This window comes from Triticum urartu, chromosome 4A (assembly GCF_056163025.1).
Source record: "Triticum urartu cultivar PI428250 chromosome 4A, HENAU_Tu73, whole genome shotgun sequence".
In the NCBI taxonomy this organism is placed as follows: Eukaryota; Viridiplantae; Streptophyta; class Magnoliopsida; order Poales; family Poaceae; genus Triticum; species Triticum urartu.
The window spans coordinates 507,041,628-507,065,085 of record NC_141876.1 but is presented as its reverse complement, the minus strand read 5'-3'; the positions used below and the strand labels follow the sequence as shown (position 1 = coordinate 507,065,085).

General features: G+C 44.1%; 1 long non-coding RNA gene across 2 annotated transcripts; it reads right to left on the bottom strand.

Annotated features, from left to right (window-relative positions):
* Positions 1–3,256: 3,256 nt before the first annotated feature.
* On the bottom strand, positions 3,257–6,487 carry LOC125554837 (uncharacterized). Of its 2 annotated transcripts, XR_015601441.1 has the most exons (3): positions 6,103–6,487; positions 4,777–6,001; positions 3,257–3,526 (listed from the first exon to the last, which is right to left on the bottom strand). It is a non-coding gene; the product is annotated as an uncharacterized LOC125554837 (long non-coding RNA). The 2 variants fall into 2 exon arrangements; XR_015601440.1 differs by having other exon boundaries at positions 4,777–6,487.
* Between the last annotated feature and the right edge of the window lie 16,971 nt (positions 6,488–23,458).

Genomic DNA, 23,458 nt, shown 5'->3' with positions numbered 1-23,458 from the left:
ATAATAACTTCGTTAATCTCAAAATATTGGGCCGACTCGTATCTTGAAGGTGCTAACAGGGTAGGGTGCCCTTATGTGCCTTGGTATGGATGAATGTATGTGCGTGTATGTTAGCATCTGTGATTGTACAGCGTGCATTTTTTTAGAATCTGCAACTGTTGTAGACATTTTTTTAATCTCAAATGACAAGATCAACTATTAGATCTTACATTCACAAATAAAAAATAATTTTACTGAAAATGTGTTAGGTTTTATGCATGACAAATCAAAGTTTTTATGGCAAGTTACATTGTCACGACATGACAATTCGCTTCAGCAAGCATGACAAAACCTTATTCTCAGTTTTTTTTGCCCTGATTTGTCATGCTTGTTGAAGGGAATTGCCATGCCGTGACAACGTAATTTTCCATAAAATATTTGATTTATCAAGCTTAAAAATCTGACGTTAGATTTTAAACATTCTCAATACAAAAGGACTCACATGTGTCTTTTCTTTACAACCATCGGATGAGTATCCAATGGCCAGTTTTCTTTTTAATCTACGGGCAGCTTTGTGGATCAACTAAGATTCTCTCGTTGGACAAATTCTTTCATCTAAATTCTTCCCAACGGTTGAATGGGTTATGGAGGCCGAGATTCATTGCACCTTTGGTTCTGTCAGCAGATCACATGCCAGAGCGTCCATCAAGCGGCGGTCGCCGCTCCACCCCCGAAGGAATCGCCTTTTCCCAGCGCCGCCGCGGTTAAGCCCGCCCGCGTCAGAACAAAACCACGCCGCGTGAATCCGTCGGTACGACTTGACACGCGACGCCGATTGATTTTGAGATTTGGAGGTCGCGTCGATCGTCTGCTGTCGCCGCTACGTGCGTCGATGCACCGATGCTTTGCTCCTTGATCTGGGGCCTGACGAGACGGGCGACAAATCTTCTGATCAGGAGCACGCAGTCCAATCCAACCCAATCCAGTCCGCACGGCCTGAGAACGACGCCGGGTCGACCGTCAAAACCGAGCTCATCCGGTCGTTCGTCGCTGGCATGAGGACACGTTCTCGGCGCTCTGCCAGAACTTAATCAGGAACGTACCATGTACAGATACATAGTATATATATATATATATATATATATATATATATATATATATATATATATATATATATATATATATATATAGCACTACTAACATGCGTTGATCTTGCAACGTTTGAGACCAGCAAAAGCACACGCAAACAGCTCCATCACATTCGCATGTATCTTTCAGATAAACGGTGGACAGTTACCTGACGTCCCTGCATTATAGACGAAGAGCCAGTGCACAGCGAAATCGTCCGTGGATTTGTGGACTCCTGTGTGCTGCCGCAGTAGTCCCAAGCCGATCGAAGCGAAACAACAATCGGTCAGATCGATCGGTCGAAAGGGACGTCGCACTCGTTATCAGTTTATCATATCTGGCCACTGCTTTTCCTTGGTCCAAGAACAGTAGTGCGTACCTGGCTCAACCCCTGCTTCAGATCCCATGTGTGCAGGGCAGAGGCATGGGGCTAGCATTGTCTCGCTCAACTGGGCAGATAAGATGACAACTATTTCGAGCTCGTCCGACTTACGTGGGCGGGTGCTGCACGATGGGTTCTAAATTCGTCACTGCGGCCACGTTAGGGTCGAAAGGACGCTGTTATGCCTGCGGACTACACAGGGCTCTAGAACCTGAAAAGTTTATGCTCTTGAGCTCCAAGGTTTTGCTTCTATATGCTACCTGTCTATTGGTTGCTTTTTGGACCAACTATGTTGTAATTAAGCTCTTGAACGCCAAGCGCTTAAATGCCTTCATCTTTAAGCAGATTCGCCTAAATCTATTTCGGTGTGAGAAAGAAACTAAGGCAGAGCTGGAGTTGAGCCTCCGTAGGATCACTCTAAAAGATATCGACAATTTCAGTCCTTAGTACATAGTAATATTTTTTTTCGGAAAAGCTTCCAATCTATTGAATAGAAATCATGGCAGTACAAAGAACATTAGAAGAAAGAGAATTACATCCATGTTCGTCGACCACCTCTGGAGTGAGCCGAGGGCGCCGCCATCATAGTGCTGAGTAAATAGGCAGTTTTTCGATTAATTTAATCCAGAAAATAATCATGAGCTTGGTATTGACAAAATTAACGATATACCGATTACGAGCTAGATAAGCATGTACTACATAAATAGTAGGTACATCTACACATAATGCTATTACAACTAATACAAAAATAAATAAGAGTGGGATAAACGAGTTATACCCTCCAGTAGGCCACACAGAAGCCGCGGCGGCAGCGGTGGCCGCAACGGCGTCCTCGGCGGCCTTCTTGTCGGCTTTGAGTTTCTCGGCGGCAGCCTTCTCGGCGTCGGTGGACATGATGACAATGAAGACAACGCGGACAATGCAGAGGAAGCGGACGAACGGCGGCGAGTAGTCGCGTAGGAGACGCATCCTAAAAATCTAATCGCCCCTCTTCCATACAGGATCCGGAGAGGCGGGGTTTCAGAGGCCTGCTCTTCCATCGACCGTGTACGTAGCGGACGGGATGGGATCACCGGCGGCAGTGGAACGACATGGGTGTGGAGGTAGATGTGATCTGATTCTCGTGGCGGCTAGGGTTGGTAGACATCTCACACATATATAGGCACATCCGGTGGAGAGACGTGGGCTGGACCCACGTCCGAGTCGGTAACAGCCCATGATCTGACGTCTCAGATCTGGTCCACCTGTCAAAGACTCTTTGTTCCTAGCCGACAAAAATAAGCGCATAGGTGTGAGCTAGGCTCGGCTCATTCTCACAACTCGCTGCGCGATGTGCTGCGGCATGACGAGGCGGGCGGCAGAGGAGGAGCGCACGGGGACCACTTCTCTTCTAAAGCTTCAATAGCATGTGAAAAACAATCCCCTATATGGAGGTCCAACTCCTCTCCAATTAGCGGTATGAGACTAAACTTTCCACCACATTCATTGCCATTTAAACCCACATGGGCCCTTAGAGATTTTTTGAAATTGTTAAATGGGCCCTATGCCCACCCTAATATTTCAACAACCTCCCACCAGATCTCAAGGGCCCATATTGTCCTTTGTTCCAAACACTGTTTGATATACCAGTGTTTCAGTGGAGACCTGTTAAGGTTGTGTAACGCCCTCGATGCGGCTATATCTCCCATGTGTCGAAGCACGACTTAGAGGCATAACCGCATTGAAAGCAATGTCGCAAGTGAGGTAATCTTTACACAACCCATGTAATACATAAGGGAAAGAGATACATAGTTGGCTTACAATCGCCACTTCACACAATACATGAATAAAGCATTTCATCATCCAGATACAATCAAGGTCCGACTACGGAACCAAAATAAAAGAAGACTACCCCAAAAGCTACACAGATCCCCGATCGTCCCAAGTGGGATCCACTACTGATCAACTGAAACGAAACAACACAATAAACGAGGTCTTCATCTAGCTTCTCCTTGAGCTCGGTTGCGTCACCTGCACGGTTTTATCGACACCTGCAAACTGGTTTTGGAAGTATCTGTGAGTCATGGGGACTCAGCAATCTCACACCCTCGCGATCAAGACTATTTAAGCTTATAGGAAGGGTAAATGTATGATGCGGAGCTGCAGCAAGCGACTAGCATATATGGTGGCTAAACATACGCAAATGAGAGCAAGAAGAGAAGGCAAAAGCACGGTCGAACAACTATGATCAAGAAGTGATCCTAGAACAACCTACGTCAAACATAACTCCAACACCGTGTTCACTTCCCGAACTCCGCCGAGAAGAGACCATCACAGCTACACACGCGGTTGATGTATTTTAATTAAAATAGACTTCAGGTTTTCTACAACCGGACATTAACAAATTCCCACCTGCCCATAACCGCGGGCACGGCTCTCGAAAGTTCAGATCCCTGCAGGGGTGTCCCAACTTAGCCCATCACAAGCTCTCACAGTCAACGAAGGATATTTCTTCTCCCAAGACAATCCGATCAGACTCGGCATCCCGGTTACATGACATCCTCGACAATGGTAAAACAAGTCCAGCAAGACCACCCGTTGTGCCGACAAATCCTGATAGGAGCTGCACATATCTCGTTCTCAGGGCACACCGGATAAACTAAGCGTACGGGAGCCAACGTAACCCAAGTTGCCAAGGGACGGCCCCGCACGGTGCTCTGGGTTGGACCAACACTTAGAGAAGCACTGGCCCGGGGGGGGGGGTTAAAATAAAGATGACCCTTGGGCTGGCTGACCCAAGGGAAAGAAAAAGGCTAGGTGGCGAATGGTAAAACTCAGGTTGGGCCTTGCTGGAGGAGTTTTATTCAAAGCGAACTGTCAAGGGGTTCCCATTATAACCCAACCGTGTAAGGAACGCAAAATCCAGGAACATAACACCGATATGACGGAAACTAGGGCGGCAAGAGTGGAACAAAACACCAGGCATAAGGCCGAGCCTTCCACCCTTTACCAAGTATATAGATGCATTAATTAAATAAGAGATATTGTGATATCCCAACAAATAGCCATGTTCCAAACATGGAACAAGCTCCAATCTTCACCTGCAACTAACAACGCTATAAGAGGGGCTGAGCAAAGCGGTAACATAGCCAAACAAGGGTTTGCTAGGACAAGGTGGGTTAGCGGCTTGGCTTAACAATATGGGAGGCATGATAAGCAAGTGGTAGGTATCGCAGCATAGGCATAGCAAAAGAGCGAGCAACTAGCAAGCAAAGATAGAAGTGATTTCGAGGGTATGACCATCTTGCCTGAGATCCCGCAAGGAAGAAGAACGAGTCCATGAAGACAAACGGACGTAGTCGAACGAATCCTCAAAATACGACGTTATCAGAACCAACCCGAAGAAGCAACACCGGAAAGGAGCAAACAACATAGTAAACAACCAACACATGAACATGGCATGATGCACAACCAAGTATGATGCATTTCCGGTTTAATGAGGCATGGCATGGCAATATGCACAAACAATCCTACAAATTAAGTGGAGCTCAATATGCAACAAGTTGCATGTTGACGGAACACCACATGACTTATTTAGTTCTCTCCCGTTTATGTACTCAACAACATTAAATGTTTGTTAGCATGGCAAGGGGTGAAGCAAATGAAAACTACCTATCTAGTCAAGTTTAAATGAGGCCGGAGACAATGAACAACCATTCCGGAAAATCCTCATATGCATATATTAGGTTTGGTACTGTTCTGCCCTAAACACAATTTTAGAGTTGTTAAACATGCAAACCAATGTCACCATGTTAATCTAGACATTTTTCCACCCCATTTACATATAAAGTTTATTAAATTTGGAGCTACGGTTATTAAGTTATGGAATAAATCATTTTAGCATGGCAATAGGCAAAATTTAAACAAACAACATTTTAAACATTTCAAACATAGATGAAAGTTGGATATTATGAATCTAGACAAAATTCTAAGCAAGTTTCATATATAATTTATTTTAAACCGATGCACATTTTGAGAGTTATTATATGCATGAATAGCAGGGGGTTTTCTACAAAACTGCTATCCTGTGGAAATTAGACAAATTCGCATAACTAAAAAAACAGAAACAAGCCGAAACAAGACTGGACCAACAGTGCACAAGGGGCTTGCTCACTTTGGGCCCAGAGGAAAAGATGGGACGGCTGGGCCTTGGCGTGGCACAGGGGAGCGGCGCAGGGGAGCGGCTAGGCCGGCTCGCGCAGGGTGGAGGTCAACGCTCGCGGTTCCCTCGCTCGCTCGACCAGGAGCAGAGGAGGCAGATGCTAGCGACGCGAGCGGGGGGCTGTCTCCGGCCTGTGCCCACCGGATCCTGCGACGACGGGTGCGGGGACGATGAACTGGGCGCGGGGAGACAGATCCGGGAACGGGGCGGACGCCGGGGTGCGGATCGGGTGGCGGCGAGGATCAACTCCGACGAGGTGTTGCGCAGAGAAGGCGGCGGCTTGCAGGGAACTCCCATGGTGGCTTGGTTACCTGTTGAGACACACAGAGAGAGAGAGAGAATTGAGAGGGAGATGAATATAGAGGGAGGAGGAAGAACGAGGGAAGGAGGCAGAGGAGTTGCGGCATGGTACAGTCGGGCTCCAGCGGTTGGCCATGGTGGCGTTTGGCGATGGGAGGTTCGGGCTTAGTACTACGAGCGAAGAAAAAAGAGCGGGTGCTGGGACCTTCGATGGCTGCTGCTTCTCGCGGCAGCACCCGAGGCAAGCCCCTCGAACACGAGCAGAAGGGAGGAGCAGTGGCGCTGGTGCAAGCTTTGAGGCTAGCGAGGCGTTCGTCTCCTCGAACGCGACGAGGAGGAGGTGGCGCCTGAGGTCGAGGACGACAGGAAGAGGCCTGGCTCCATGGGGTTTGAGGACGCTTCTTGAGAGGTGGAGTGTTGGATCGGTGGTGGTTGGCCGATGGGGATCTGGGAGGATCCCAAGGAAGAAAAGACCAGAGGAGCGGCGGCGGCTAGGAGGATCCCTAGAAATTAGGGATTGGTCCGATGATTGCACTGCTATTTATAGTAGGTGGGTGTGGGTTAGATTAGGGGATAACTCGTCCCTTTGATCAAAATCAGACGGTCAGGAAAAATAGGCTAGGGAGCCCAAATAAGAAAACGGTGACATTTGGTAGATGTTTGGGGATGTTCTGGACCCATCGATCACGACTGCTCGGGTCGGGTCCGGGACAGTTTTCGGACGCGTGCGCGAGGAGGTCCGCGGCTTGATGAGAGAGCTAACATTGGGTCTGGCAGTAGGTAGTGGACTGTGTAGACGTTCTAGAGCTGAGAGAAGAGAAGAGAGAGACCCGACGACTATTCTGGAGACCGAAAACGTCCGACGTTAGACCGGCTCTAATGACGCTATAGTTTAACGGTTGAGGCGTCAAACAGACTCCGAATGCGATGAAACTTGGCAGGCGGTCTACTGACAACAAAACAACACCGCACGCCAAATTTCAACCCTTTCTGAGAACATTTTCCACCCACTTATAAAATAATATTTCGGAGGTGCCGGGGGCGCGTGCAAGTGTGTCTGGGCTCAGAACGGACAAGGGAAGGAACGAGGAGACCGGGACGGATGCAAGTTTTGAAAACATGATGACGCAATGCACATGATGACATGATAAGATGCAACACGCAAGCAAATGACATGACAACGTCAGCGAATAACTGGAAGACACCTGGCACATCGGTCTCGGGGCGTTACAACACTCCACCACTACGAGAGGATCTCCCGAGATCTAGAATGGCACCGGAGGGAAAACGGAAGAGAAAGAGAAGAGGTAAAACTAAGTTGCTTCTTTGACCAATGAGTGAAACCAAGGAACCTTGCGAGGTTAAGAAAGCACTCCGTTAAGAAAGAGGAATAAGAAAGAACCGATTCGGTAACACTTCGGGTGAAAAGAGATGAAAGACTTGATAAAATGAAAGAGCTTGAGCAAGGGGACACAACACTCCGGTTAAATGGATAAAACAAGAAAAGAACATGATATTGACAAAACAAGAAGATGGGTTGAAGAGAGCAACAATACAATGCCTCCGGAACAAAAGTGAGAATGGACTGGAATGAACGAAGGGAAACAAGATCTTAAGAGAGCACGCTTACAACAAATGCTAGAACGGAGTTGTTGGAAAGCCAACAACGAAAAGAATAAGCTTGATATGGTATTATGGAATACATCTCAAAATTATGCGGTGACAACCTGCCACTCACGGTAAAAAAGTTGGATTGATATGAACAAGAAGACGAGAAACTCATCTCACCGGGAGGATAATGAAGAACTCGGTTCATTTATGAGCACCACAAATAGCGATGAACCTTAGGGAAAGCTTTAGGTGAAATATAACCCAAGATAACTCCAATGACGAGATTGATGGATTTAAATAACTCATTCTTGACAACATGTGACTCATGAGACATGAACTCAAATTATCAAAAATGACAAAATACCACCTCTATTGATACGGAAGGAAGAATTGCACTCTGGATTGCAAGATGAAGAATACTTGAGCTCCTCTAAAAAGAATGTTGATGAACACTTCGAGAAGGAATTTAATCCTTTAAGAACCATCATGTAGAGTCTCCATGAAGAACTCCGGTAACAAAAGCATAACGAGAAGAGAGAGAAGTTGAAAACACAAAGTGAAACCTTGCAAAGATTAAATGAAGCTTTGCGACGAGATAAAGTGGAAACTTGGAACTCCGGAAAAGAAAAGATGAAACAAGAGAAACCGAGAATTTTATGAGCCTCCAGAATAAGGAATTAATCACTTGGATGAAGCAAGAATAAGAATTACGTTAAGCGTATCCTTCACCAATTTAAATTGATGACAAGCAACAGATCGCATACAACTTATTCTCGTAGAAAGGATTTAGATAGATATAGCGCAAACTTAATGGACCACCGGTAGGATTGAAACAATGAATGAATTGATACAATAATAAAGGAAGAGAAATCTTTAACGAACCACCGTAAGAATTGAAAACGATTGAAGAAAAGATAAAGAAGCACCGGGAAGAATTAGCAAATGAACGAAGATGCTTGAGAGAATTTAGAAACAAGATAATGAAGAGATCTTGAGCTAATTAACGAATACTTGAGCGATACACCGGTAAGATTTGGAGAATGATCGCTGAAAGCTGGAATGAATAATTCTGAGATGATGGCATCCGGATAATCAAACTGAAAAATACTCCTGAATTGTTCCGGATGGTAAAAAGAATTCTCACAATCGAAAACAATTATGAGAGGATGGCCTTGAACTAGAACCACGAATCTCTGAGAGAACGGATAAGATATGGAGGTAAAACACTTCTTCGGTCTTCAAACGCAGAGAATGATGATGAGAAACACCACCATGAATTGTAGAGGCACTCCGGAAGAATCAAAAGCGAAGAGATTGAGCCAACGATGAAAAGAATTTAACCGATCTTGGAGAAAGGCATTTGACTGATGATAAATCATTCTTACGTCAAACTTGGAAAGATTTGGGAATAGCTCCGGGAAAATAGAGGAGTCAGGTAAGATCCTGGAAAAAGACCTGTGGGTTAGGGCCCACTCAAAAGAAACACCGTTGAACAATTTAAAAGAGAGAATGCATCGGTAAGATTTAAATGGCTTGACTGAGATAACAACCCCGAAATAGCTTGAATGGATCTTGAATGACAAGACGAGCCTTCTGATATATCTTCAGCACTCCGGAACAAATGAATGGCGAGAAGTGGATGATTAAGAGGTGCATCGACACGAGAAAACATTTGAAACAAGGAAAAGAATATGATGAACAAAGTTTGACTTGAACACACCGGAGAAGAAAAAGAACGCATAATGATGAACTTGAGGCTCCATTAGGATCTTCATGAGAATCACCGGATAAGAACATAGAAAGAAAAGAATGAAGAGACTTCACACGAATAAAATGGATACTTGATTAAGAAATCTGAGTCCTTGAAGAAAAAAGGGGTGGGTGGGCGGGAAAACAAAGGCAACTTGGAGACGGATGAAACAAACACCGTTGACGAAAACTGAGTTGATCTTGCCGATGTTGAAAATGATCGGATCCACTTGAAGAGAAACACGCCGGTAGAAAAAGATTGACATGACAATCTCGATTATCATGAAGGATTGGTATCCGCATAGAAATATGAGAACAACATTTGGGGAAGGTATGGAATCAACATTTGACTTCGAAGCAACTCGAATACCACAACTCAAAACAAAACAAAGGATTGGCTTGTAGAATAAGCCAAAACAAACATATGATAGAGATTTCGTCCAAAGTTTTCGTGGTGGGGCCTACACGGGCTCGATTGTACAGCACCATCATGTATAAGGCAGTGCACATGACATACGAAGCGTCCCCGAGTCAGCATAGCCAAGGACTCTTTAAGACACAACGAGACCACTGTAAAACCAACCGTGGATAGGCGGACCACTAGACATCGAACCCCAATTTCATATCATACATCTGTCGGAAAGATATCCTAGGAGCTACTTGAATTCCCACTTATAAACTCCCGAAATTTTCCTGTTATGCAATCAGGTGTTGGGGATACAGGGGAAGCATAATATCTCACCCAAAACTAGCAAATCCTACATCCAGTTGTATCCATCCTTCAACACATAACCAAGAAACCTTCGGAAATCGTTTACCTCAACCTTCGAAAAGCGTCCGTTATACAAGTTATGGCAATACTCCCGAACTCCCGCCCCAATAATGGATGGCGTCGAGGTTATCTCACCAACAACTACATAAAAGAGATTTTCGATGTCGGCGAAACTCAGGTATTCCAGAACTGCAACGATAAAATTGTGACGACAACACCTCAGAGCTCAACTCCCCGGGACACTGCCACAACCCCTAAATGTCAGGAGGCACCAAGAACAATGTTCTCGTCACAAAACCATCAGAACGATTCCAAGATACCCGCATGATCCTAAATTTTTTTAGTGAAATTTGAGAAGAGAAGAGTCAAAACTCTATGTCAGGATGCCTGGCCAGAGCGACGAAGGGACTGAGGAGTAAAAAGAAGTCATACTCTCCGATATATATAATCCTAAATGACTCAAAACATTTTTCTAGACTCAACAACGCCAGCGATTCGATCAAGCAGGGAGGCTCCTAAAGTCGGGGAAGGCTCTGATTACCAACTTGTAACGCCCTCGATGCGGCTATATCTCCCACGTGTCGAAGCACGACTTAGAGGCATAACCGCATTGAAAGCAATGTCGCAAGTGAGGTAATCTTTACACAACCCATGTAATACATAAGGGAAAGAGATACATAGTTGGCTTACAGTCGCCACTTCACACAATACATGAATAAAGCATTACATCATCCAGATACAATCAAGGTCCGACTACAGAACCAAAATAAAAGAAGACTACCCCAAAAGCTACACAGATCCCCGATCGTCCCAACTGGGCTCCACTACTGATCAACTGAAACGAAACAACACAATAAACGAGGTCTTCATCGAGCTTCTCCTTGAGCTCGGTTGCGTCACCTGCACGGTTTCATCGGCACCTGCAAACTGGTTTTGGAAGTATATGTGAGTCATGGGGACTCAGCAATCTCACACCCTCGCGATCAAGACTATTTAAGCTTATAGGAAGGGTAAAGGTATGATGCGGAGCTGCAGCAAGCGACTAGCATATATTGTGGCTAAACATACGCAAATGAGAGCGAGAAGAGAAGGCAAAAGCATGGTCGAACAACTATGATCAAGAAGTGATCCTAGAACAACCTACGTCAAACATAACTCCAACACCGTGTTCACTTCCCGGACTTCCCACTTATAAAATAATATTTCGGAGGTGCCGCGGGCGCGTGCAAGTGTGTCTGGGCTCAGAACGGACAACGGAAGGAACGAGGAGACCGGGACGGATGCAAGTTTTGAGAACATGATGATGCAATGTACATGATGACATGATAAGATGCAACACGCAAGCAAATGACATGACAACGTCAGCGAATAACTGGAAGACACCTGGCACATCGGTCTCGGGGCGTTATAGGTTGAGCTCCACCTAGAGCAAGTAGCTACACTCTTTTACAACTGAACAATGGACTATGCATTGAATTGTCTGTTTGGCGTAAAGAAACTTCACCACATGTCTTACTAGTATTAGATTGTCGAAGGCTGACCCCTCGGGTGGAGCATATTAGTTACTCCTGGCCTATTCATGAGCTTACTAGAGATCACCCCAATCTCATAGACTGTGACCAGCAGTCGGGCTCATATAGGTGTGTTCCTCCAACGATCGCTCTGTAGGATAGCATCTTGCTTATATGAGCTTTGAAACACATTAAGACAGTAGTCAACCTACCATACAGTTTCCGAGAGTATTGCATCTCCAGCGGAGTGGGTTAGTAAAGTAACTCATCGGTTTACCACTGGCTTGTTTTCCTGGGTCCTACGTCATGGGATCTCCAATCACATAGGTTGGGTTACCACCATGGCAATTGATACATCCCGAACGTATCTACTTTTCCAAACACTTTTGCTCTTGTTTTGGACTGTAATTTGCATGCTTTGAATGGGACTAACTCGGACTAACGTTGTTTTCAGCAGAATTGCCATGGTGTTATTTTTGTGCAGAAATAAAAGTTCTTGGATTGGGATGAAAATTTACGAAGAATATTTTCAGAATATATAAATATACTGGCAAAAAGAATTGCGAGAGGGGGACACCCAGGCATCACAAGCTTTGTTCTGGTTCTCTATTAAAAGGAGGCCTTAATATCCCTTGGTTTCTTTACAGACCCCGCTGCCATGGGAGGGTAGGACAAAAGATGTCATGCGAGTTCTTATTATAAGCACGTATGACTATATACGGAATACATGCCTACATTACATTGATGAATTGGAGATATTGTGTATCGCTCTAGGTTGTGACTGTTATATGATGAATGTCATCCAACACAAATATCCATCACTGATCCAATGCATACGCTTTTCATACATTGATCTTTGCTAAGTTACTTTCATTGCTGATGCTGTTACAATCACTATAAAACTGCTACTGCTACTATTACCGTTACTATTGCTATTGTTACCACTGCTGTCAAACTATCATATTACTGTGCTACTACTCACCTTGCTGCAGATATTTACTTCTCCAGGTGTGGTTGAGTTGAATCTCAACTGTTAATACTCGCAAATATTCATTGGCTCCCCTTGTGGAATCAATAAATTTGGGTTGAATACTCTACCCCCGAAAACTGATGGGATCCCCTATACTTGTGGGTTATCAGCAGCTCATGTGGGTCTCATGCCCATCTCCTTCTATGTATTATCTATCACAACACACGATAACCCTTCAGTAAAGGGATTTTCCAAATTCTTAGCCGTTTGGGTATAATCTAGCGCTATCACTCTCGAGTTCCTTAATTTTTTGACAGTGTTAATCTTATTCTTATGTACTCATTGGACTTCATGTTGTCCTTTGTGAAGGAAATATGCCCTAGAGGCAATAATATAGTTGTTATTTATATTTCCTTATATCATGATAAATGTGTATTATTCATGCTAGAATTGTATTAACAGGAAACTTGATACATGTGTGAATACATAGACAAAACAAAGTGTCCCTAGTTTGCCTCTACTTGACTAGCTCGTTAATCAAAGATGGTTAAGTTTCCTAACCATAGACATGTGTTGTCATTTGATGAATGTGATCACATCATTAGAGAATGATGTGATGGACAAGACCCATCCACTAGCTTAGCATAATAATCGTTAAGTTTTATTGCTATTGCTTTCTTCATGACTTATATATATTCCTCTAACTATGAGATTATGCAACTCCCGAATACCGGAGGAACACCTTGTGTGCTATCAAACGTCACAACGTAACTGGGTGATTATAAAGATGCTCTACAAGTGTCTCCAAAGGTGTTTGTTGGGTTGGCATAGATCAAGATTAGGATTTGTAACTCCGAGTATCGGAGAGGTATCTCTGGGCCCTCTCGGTAATGCACATCACTATAAGCCTTGCAAGAAATGTGACTAATGAGTTAGTTACGGGATGATGCATTACAGAATGAGTAAAGAGACTTCCGGTAACGATATTAAACTAGGTATGAGGATACCGACGATCGAATCTCAGGCAAGTAACATACCGATGACAAAGGGAATAACGTATGTTGTTATTGCGGTTTGACCAATAAAGATCTTCGTAGAATATGTAGGAACCAATATGAGCATCCAGGTTCCGCTATTGGTTATTGACTGGAGATATGTCTTGGTCATGTCTACATAGTTCTCGAACCCGTAGGATCTGCACGCTTAATGTTCGATGACGATTTGTATTATGAGTTATGTGTTTTGGTGACCGAAGTTTGTTTGGAGTCCCGGATGAGATCACGGACATGACGAGGAGTCTCGAAATGGTCGAGAGGTAAATATTGATATATTGGACAATGATATTCGGACAATGGAATGGTTCCGGATCATTTCGGGTATTCTTCGGAGTACCGGGAGGTTGCCAGAACCCCCCAGGGGAAGTCATGGCCCTCAAGGGCCACGGGAGAGAGGGGACAGCCCACAAGGGGTGGCTGCGCCCCCCCCCCGATAGGAGTCCGAATAGGACTAGGGGAGGTGGCAGCGCCCCCCTTTTCCTTTCCTACTCCCTCTCCCTTTCCCCCTTTTCCACTCCGGAGAAGGAAGGGGGAATCCTACTAGGACTAGGAGTCCTAGTAGGACTCCCCCATGGCACGCCCCCTCTAGGCCAGCCGCCTCCTCCCCTCCTCCTTTATATATGAGGGCAGGGGCACCTCATTGCACATCTATTGTTCTCTTAGCCATGTGTGGTGCCCCCCTCCATAGTTTACTCCTCCAGTCATAGAGTCGTAGTGCTTAGACGAAGCCCTGCTTGGATCACATCACCGTCACCGTCACCACGCCGTCGTGCTGACGAAACTCTCCCTCGACCCTCTACTGGATCAAGAGTTCGAGGGACGTCATCGAGCAGAACGTGTGCTAAACTCGGAGGTGCCGTACATTCGTTACTAGATCAGTTGGGTCGTGAAGACGTTCGACTACATCAACCGCGTTAACCTAGCTAACGCTTCCGCTTTTGGTCTACTAGGGTACGTGGAAACACTCTCCCCGTCTCATTGCTATGCATCTCCTAGATAGATCTTGCGTGATCGTAGGATTTTTTTTTGAAATTGCATGCTATGTTCCCCAATAGTGGCATCCGAGCTAGGTCTATGCGTAGATGATATGCACGAGTATAACACAAAGAGTTGTGGGCGATAATAGTCATACTGCTTACCACCAATGTCTTATTTTGATTCGGCGGTAGTGTTGTATGAAGCGGCCCGGACCAACCTTACATGACCACGTTCATGAGACCGGTTCCACCGACAGACATGCAACTTGTTTTGCATAAAGGTGGCTGGCGATTGTCTGTTTCTCCAACATTAGTTGAATCGAATTTGACGACGCCCAGTCCTTGTTGAAGGTTAAAACAGCACACTTGACAAAAAATGTTGTGGTTTTGATGCGTATAGGTAAGAATGGTTCTTGCTAGAAGCCCGTAGCAGCCACGTAAAACTTGCAACAACAAAGTAGAGGACGTCTAACTTGTTTGTAAGGCATGTTGTGATGTGATATGGTCAAGACATGATGAGATATAAATTTTTGTATGAGATGATCATGTTTTGTAGAAGTTATCGGCAACTGGCAGGAGCCTTATGGTTTTCACTTTATTGTATGAAATGCAATCGCCATGTAATTGCTTTACTTTATCACTAAGCGGTAGCGATACTCATAGAAGCAATAGTTGGCGAGACGACCACGACGCTACGATGAAGATAAAGGTGTCAAGCCGGTGACGATGGAGATCATGACGGTGCTTAGGAGATGGAGATCAAAGGCACAAGATGGTGATGGCCATATCATGTCACATATTTTGATTGCATGTGATGTTTATCTTTTATGCATCTTATTTTTTTAGTACGGTGGTAGCATTATAAGATGATCCCTCACTAAATTTCAAGGTATAAGTGTGCTCCCTGAGTATGCACCGTTGCTATAGTTTGTGAAGGAAATATGCCCTAGAGGCAATAATAAAGTTGTTAATTATATTTCCTTATATCATGATAAATGTTTATTATTCATCTTAGAATTGTATTAACCGGAAACTTAGTACATGTGTGGATACATAGACAAATAGAGTGTCCCTAGTATGCCTCTACTTGACTAGCTCGTTAATAAAAGATTGTTAAGTTTCCTAGCCATGGACATGTGTTGTCATTTGATGAACGGGATCACATCATTATAGAATGATGTGATGGACTACACCCATCCGTTAGCTTAGCACTATGATCGTTTAGTTTATTGCTATTGCTTTCTTCATGACTTAAACATGTTCCTATGACTATGAGATTATGCAACTCCCAAATGCCGGAGGAACCCCTTGTGTGCTATCAAACGTCACAACGTAACTGGGTGATTATAAAGATGCTCTACAGGTGTCTCCGATGGTGTTTGTTGAGTTGGCATAGATCAAGATTTGGATTTGTCACTCCGTCCATCGGAGAGGTATCTCTAGGCCCTCTCGGTAATGCACATCACTATGAGCCTTGCAAGCAATGTGACTAATGAGTTAGTCACGGGATGATGCATTACGTAACGAGTAAAGAGACTTGTCGGTGACGAGATTGAACTACGTATGATGATACCGACAATCGAATCTCGAGCAAGTAACATACCGATGACAAAGGGAACAACGCATGTTGTTATGCGGTTTGACCGATAAAGATCTTTGTCGAATATGTAAGAACCAATATGAGCATCCAGGTTCCGCTATTGGTTATTGACCGGAGATGAGTCTCGTTCATGTCTGCATAGTTCTCGAACCCATAGGGTCCGCACGCTTAATGTTTGATGACGATATGTATTATGAGTTATGAGATTTGATGTACCGAAGGTTGTTCGAAGTCCCGGATGTGATCACGGACATGACGAGGAGTCTCAAAATGGCCGAGACATAAATATTCGTATATTGGAAGGCTACATTTGGACACCAGAATGGTTCAGGTCGTTTCAGATAAGTTTCAGAGTACCGGCGGTTACTGGAACCCCTCTGGGAAGTTATTGGGCCTCATGGGCCTAATGGTGGAAGAGAGGAGGCACTCCAAGGTGTGGCGGATGCCCCCTAGACCAAACCGAATTGGACTAAGGCTAGGGGGCCGCCCCCCTTTCCTTCTCTTCTTCCTCTCCTTCCTTCTTCTCCTACTTGGACTAGGAAAGGGGGAAACCTACTCCTACTAGGAGTAGGATTCCCCCCCTTAGGCGTGCCCCTTGTGGCCGGCCCTCCTCCTCCTCCCCTCCTTTATATACGGGGGAGGGGGGCACCCCGTAGACACACAAGTTGATCTTTAGCCATGTGCGGTGCCCCCCTCCACAGTTTTACACCTCGGTCATATTGTCGTAGTGCTTAGGCGAAGCCCTACGTCGGTAACTTCATCATCACCGTCAACACGCCATCGTGCTGACGGAACTCACCCTCGGCCTTAGCTGGATCAAGAGTACGAGGGACGTCACCGAGCTGAACGTGTGCAGATCACGGAGGTGCGGTGCGTTTGGTACTTGATCGGTTGGATCACGAAGACAGTCGACTACATCAACCATGTTACCTAACGCTTTCACTTTCGGTCTATGAGGGTACGTAGACACACTCTCCCCTCTCTTTGCTATGCATCTCCTAGATAGGTCTTGCGTGATGTAGGAATTTTTTTGAAATACTGCGTTCCCCAACAGTGGCATCAGAGCCAGGTCTATGCGTAGATGTTATATGCACGAGTAGAACACAAAGAGTTGTGGGCGATAATAGTCATACTGCTTACCAGCATGTCATACTTTGATTCGGCAGTATTGTTGGATGAAGCGGCCCAGCCCGACATTACAGGACCACTTTCATGATACTGGTTCTACCGCCGTGCTTCACACACAGGTGGCTAGTGGGTGTCTGTTTCTCCAGCTTTAGTTGAATCGAGTGTGACTACGCCCGGTCCTTGTTGAAGGTTAAAACAACACACTTGACGAAAAATCGTTGTGGTTTTTGATGCATAGGTAAGAACGGTTATTGCTAAGCCCGTAGCAGCCACGTAAAACTTGCAACAACAAAGTAGAGGACATCTAGCTTGTTTTTGCAGGGCAAGTTGTGATGTGATATGCTCAAGACATGATTATATAAATTGTTGTATGAGATGATCATGTTTTGTAACAAAGTTATCGGCAACTGGCAGGAGCCATATAGTTGTCGCTTTATTGTATGAAATACAATCGCCATGTAATTGCTTTACTTTATCACTAAGCGGTAACGATAGTCGTAGAAGCAATAGTTGGCGAGATGACAACGATGCTACGATGGAGATCAAGGTGTCAAGCCAGTTTCGATGGTGATCAGGACGGTGCTTTGGAGATGGATATCAAAGGCACAAGATGATGATGGCCATATCATATCACTTATATTGATTACATGTGATGTTTATCTTTTATGCGTCTTATTTTGTTAGTACGGCGGTAGCATTATAAGATGATCTCTTACTAAATTTCAAGGTATAAGTGTTTTCCCTGAGTATGCACCGTTGCGACAGTTCGTCGTGCCGAGACACCACATGATGATCGGGTGTGATAAGCTCTACGTTCACATACAACGGGTGCAAGCTAGTTTTGCACAAGCAAAATACTCAGGTTAAACTTAACGAGCCTAGCATATGCAGATATGGCCTCGGAACACTGAGACCGAAAGGTCGAGCGTGAATTATATAGTAGATATGATCAACATAGTGATGTTCACCATTGAAAACTTCTCCATCTCACGTGATGATCGGACATGGTTTAGTTGATATGGATCACGTGATCATTTAGATGACTAGAGGGATGTCTATATAAGTGGGAGTTCTTAAGTAATATGATTAATTGAACTTAATTTATCATGAACTTAGTACCTGATAGTATTTTGCATGTCTATGTTGTTGTAGATAAATGGCCTGTGCTTCTGTTCCTTTGAATTTTAATGTGTTCCTAGAGAAAGCTAGGTTGAAAGATGATGGTAGCAACTACACGGACTGGGTCCGTAACTTGAGGATTATCCTCATTGCTGATACGTCTCCAACGTATCTATAATTTTTGATTGCTCCATGCTATATTATCTACTGTTTTGGACAATATTGGACTTTATTTTCCACTTTTATATTATTTTTGGGACTAACCTATTAACCGGAGGCCCAGCCCAGAATTGCTGTTTTTTTGCCTATTTAAATGTTTCGAAGAAACGGAATATCAAACGAAGTCCAAACGAAATAAAATCTTCGGGAACGTGATTTTCTCACCGAACGTGATCCAGGAGACTTGGACCCTGCTCCAAGGAACAAAAGAGGCGGTCACGAGGGTGGGGGCGCCCCCCCTAGGGCGCGCCCCCTGCCTCGTGGGCCCCTCGTTGCTCCTCCGGCGTACTTCTTCCTCCTATATATACACACGTACCCCCAAACGATTAGAACAGGATCCAAAAACCTAATTCCACCGCCGCAACTTTCTGTATCCATGAGATCCCATCTTGGGGCCTGTTCCGGAGCTCCGCCGGAAGAGGGCCGTCATCATGGAGGGCTTCTACATCATCCTAGCCCCTCCGATGAAGTGTGAGTAGTTTACCTCAGACCTTCGGGTCCATAGTTAGTACATAGATGGCTTCTTCTCTCTCTTTGAATCTCAATACAAAGTTCTCCCCCTCTCTTGTGGAGATCTATTCGATGTAATCTTCTTTTTGTGGTGTGTTTGTTTAAACCGATGAATTGTGCGTTTATGATCAAGTCTATCTATGAATAATATTTGAATCTTCTCTGAATTATTTTTTGTATGATTGGTTATCTTTGCAAGTCTCTTCGAATTATCCATTTGGTTTGGCCAACTAGATCGGTAGTTCTTGCCATGGGAGAAGTGCTTAGCTTTGGGTTCGATCTTGCGGTGTCCTTACCCAGTGACAGAAGGGGCAGCAAGGCATGTATTGTATCGTTGCCATCGAGGATAACAAGATGGGGTTTATTTCATATTGCATGAATTTATCTCTCTACATCATGTCATCTTGCTTAAGGCTTACTCTGTTTTTAACTTAATACTCTAGATGCATGCTGGATAGCGGTCGATGAGTGGAGTAATAGTAGTAGATGCAGAATCGTTTTGATCTACTTGTCACGGACGTGATGCCTATATACATGATCATGCCTAGATATTCTCATAACTATGCTCAGTTCTGTCAATTGCTCAACAGTAATTTGTTCACCCACCGTAGAATACTAATGCTCTTGAGAGAAGCCACTTGTGAAACCTATGGCCCCGGGGTCTATTCTCATCATATCAATCTCCATTACTTTGATCTTGCCTTGCTTTTTTACTTTGCCTTTACTTTTTACTTTGCATCTTTATACCAAAAATACCAAAAATATTATATCTATCAGATCTCACTCTCGTAAGAGACCGTGAAGGGCTTGACAACCCCTAATCGCGTTGGTTGCGAGTAGCTATCGCTTCATGCAGGTACGAGGGACTTGAGCGTGGGCTCCTACTGGATTGATACCTTGGTTCTCAAAAACTAAGGGAAATACTTACACTACTCTGCTGCATCATCCCTTCCTCTTCGGGGAAAACCAACGCAAGCTCAGGACGTAGCAGCTGCACAGAAGAATTACATCCTGGAAGCATCGCTAGGTGCAAAGCCCGCTGTAGGAGCAACACCAGATGTTATGAACGTCTGGCAGAGCAAAGCTGATGACTACTCGATAGTTCAGTGTGCGATACTTTATGGCTTAGAATCGGGACTTCAACGATGTTTTGAACGTCATGGAGCATATGAGATGTTTCAGGGGTTGAAGTTAATATTTCAAGCAAATGCTCAAATTGAGAGGTATGAAGTCTCCAATAAGTTCTATTGCAGCAAGATGGAGGAGAATAGTTCTGTCAGTGAACATATACTCAGAATGTCTGGGTACAACAACCACTTGACTCAACTGGGAGTTAATCTTCCTGATGATAGTGTCATCGACAGAGTTCTTCAATCACTGCCACCAAGCTACAAAAGCTTCATGATGAACTATAATATGCAAGGGATGGATAAGACAATTCACGAGCTCTTCGCAATGCTAAAGGATGCGGAGGTAGAAATCAAGAAGGAGCATCAAGTGTTGATGGTTAACAAGACCACTATTTTCGACAAAAAGGGCAAAGGGAAGAAGGGGAACTTCAAGAAGGACAACAAGCAAGTTGTTGCTCAAGTGAAGAAGCCCAAGTCTGGACCTAAGCCTGAGACTGAGTGCTTCTACAACAAATTGACTGGTCACTGGAAGTGGAACTGCCCCAAGTATTTGGCGGATAAGAAGGATGGCAAAGTGAAAGGTATATTTGATATACATGTTATCGATGTGTACCTTACTAATGCTCACAGTAGCGCCTGTGTATTTGACTGGCTCTGTTGCTCATATATGCAACTCGAAATAGGGGCTACAGATTAAGTGAAGATTGGCTAAGGACGAGGTGACGATGCGCGTGGGAAATGGTTCCAAAGTCGATGTGATCGCGGTCGGCATGCTACCTCTGCATCTACCTTCGGGATTAGTATTAGACCTGAATAATTATTCTTTGGTGCCAGCGCTAAGCATGAACATTATATCCGGATCTTGTTTGATGCAAGACGGTTATTCATTTAAATCAGAGAATAATGGTTGTTCTATTTATATGAGTAATATCTTTTATGGTCATGCACCCTTGATGAGTGGTCAATTTTTATTGAATCTCGATAGTAGTAATACACATATTCATAGTATTAAAGCCAAAAGATATAATTTTAATAATGATAGTGCAACTTATTTGTGGCACTGCCGTTTATGTCATATTGGTATAAAGCGCATGAAGAAACTCCATGTTGATGGGCTTTTGAAATCACTTGATTATGAATCACTTGATGCTTGCGAACCATGCCTCATGGGCAAGATGACTAAGACTTGATAACCCACAAGTATAGGGGATCGTAACAGTTTTCGAGGGTAGAGTATTCAACCCAAATTTATTGATTCGACACAAGGGGAGCCAAAGAATATTCTCAAGTATTTACATTTGAGTTGTCAATTCAACCGCACCTGAAAGACTTAATATCTGCAGCAAAGTATTTAGTAGCAAATTAGTATGATAGTAGCGGTAATGGTAGCAAAAGTAATAGTTTTGGTTTTATAGTGATTGTAACAGTAGCAACGGAAAAGTAAATACGCGAAGATCAATATATGAAAAGGTCGTAGGCAATGGATCAGTGATGGATAATTATGTCGGATGCGATTCCCCATGCAATAGTTATAACATAGGGTGACACAGAACTAGCTCCAGTTCATCAATGTAATGTAGGCATGTATTCCGAATATAGTCATACGTGCTTATGGAAAAGAACTTGCATGCCATCTTTTGTCCTACCCTCCCGTGGCAGCGGGGTCCTATTAGAAACTAAGGGATATTAAGGCCTCCTTTTAATAGAGTACCGAACCAAAGCATTAACACTTAGTGAATACATGAACTCCTCAAACTACGGTCATCACCGGTAAGTATGTGATTATTGTCACTTCGGGGTTAACAGATCATAACACATAATAGGTGACTATAGACTTGCAAGATAGGATCAAGAACTCACATATATTCATGAAAACATAATAGGTTCAGATCTGAAATCATGGCACTCGGGCCCTAATGACGAGCATTAAGCATAGCAAATTCATAGCAACATCAATATCAGAACATAATGGATACTAGGGATCAAACCCTAACAAAACTAACTCGATTACATGATAAATCTCATCCAATCCATCACCGTCTAGCAAGCCTACGATGGAATTACTCACGCATGGCGGTGAGCATCATGAAATTGGTGATGGAGGAAGGTTGATGATGACGATGGCGACGGATTCCCCTCTCCGGAGCCCTGAACGGACTCCAGATCAGCCCTCCCGAGAGAGATTAGGGCTTGGCGGCGGCTCCGTATCGTAAAACGCGATGAATCCTTCTCTCTGATTTTTTTCTCCCCAAACGTGAATATATAGACTTGGAGTTGAGGTCGGTGGAGCACCAGGGGGACACGAGGCAGGGGGCGCGCCCCCCGCCCTCGTGGACAGGGTGTGGGCCCCCTGGCCTTGATTCTTTCGCCAGTATTTTTTATATATTCCACAAAATATTCTCCATTGATTTTTAGGTCATTCCGAGAACTTTTATTTCTGCACAAAAATAACACCATGGCAATTATGCTGAAAACAACATCGGTCTGGGTTAGTTCCATTCAAATCATGCAAGTTAGAGTCGAAAACAAGGGCAAAAGTGTTTCAAAAAGTAGATACGATGGAGACGTATCAAGACTCCGTTATCTAGAACAATGAGGTGAGTGTTGGAAATAATACATACTGATGTATACGGTCCGATGAGTGTTGATGCTCGCAGCGGGTATCGTTATTTTCTGACCTTCACAGATGATTTAAGCAGATATGGGTATATCTACTTGATGAAACATAAGTCTGAAACATTTGAAAAAGTTCAAAGAATTTCAGAGTGAAGTGGAAAATCATCGTAACAAGAAAATTAAGTTTCTACGATCTGATCGTGGAGGTGAATATTTGAGTTATGAGTTTGGTCTTCATTTGAAACAACATGGAACAGTTTCGCAACTCACGCCACCTAGAACACCACAGTGTAATGGTGTGTCCCAACGTCGTAACCGCACTTTATTAGATATGGTGCGATCTATGATGTCTCTTACTGATTTATCGCTATTGTTTTGGGGTTATGCTTTAGAGACGGATGCATTCACGTTAAATAGGGCACCATCAAAATCCGTTGAGACGACACCATATGAATTGTGGTTTGGCAAGAAACCCAAGTTGTTTCTTAAAATTTTGGGTTC